Here is a 795-nt window from a genome sequence, read left to right as displayed (position 1 = left end):
GCCGGGCTCTTTCCCGCCGGCGGTGGCGGCGCGCCCGGGACACTGCTTAGCGCCGAGGCTGGGCCCCGGCGACGGCGCGGGAGAGCGCGGGACCCCACAGAGTCGGGAGGCTGGCACCAAGGGGGCCCGCGCACACGCACGCCCCTGCCCGACACGGCGTTCCCGGGTGCGTTTTCGTGCCGTTCTACCCATTCGGGCCCTGCACCCGGCCGCGGCCGGCGGGCGGGCACAGATCCGCTGGCTTTCCGCGGGCTGGAACAAAGGGCGCAAGATTTAACCTCGGCCCGCTGAGCGTGCATTTGCAGGCGCCCGTTCTGCCTCTGCCTTTGCAGCCCTGGGTCTGCTCTAACTGGGCGGGAATGAAGCCCCAAGAACGACGAGCAGCACTGGATGTCCACGCAGACATGAAGGAAACCCTTGTTCAGCTTGTGCCCCGGGAGGAGAGGAATCTCTAAGCCTTGATACCGATTCCCCAAACAAACGTTTCTTTTTTGGTGGCTCACTTACCTTGAGTACCAACTGTCTGCTGGCCACTGTGCTTGGTTCGGGGGATATGGAAATAAAAGGCAATTTTTCTGCCAGCAGACAACTCAGTTTAGTGGGGAGGACAGACACCTGAGCAGATAACTAAAACATGATAAGTATTAAGGCAGACACCCAGGGGAACAAAGAAGATAGTCATCTGACCTGAAGTCCAGAAAGGCTTCTCAGAGGAAGTGGCACCCAAGCTACATCTGGAAGCTGCAGCAGCGGTTGGAGAAGACACTGTGGACTGACGGAGCCTGATGAATACCT

The sequence above is a fragment of the Suricata suricatta genome, chromosome 5, assembly GCF_006229205.1.
Source record: "Suricata suricatta isolate VVHF042 chromosome 5, meerkat_22Aug2017_6uvM2_HiC, whole genome shotgun sequence".
Classification (NCBI taxonomy): Eukaryota; Metazoa; Chordata; class Mammalia; order Carnivora; family Herpestidae; genus Suricata; species Suricata suricatta.
The sequence above is the reverse complement of the archived record's forward strand: the minus strand, read 5'-3'. Positions refer to the sequence as shown.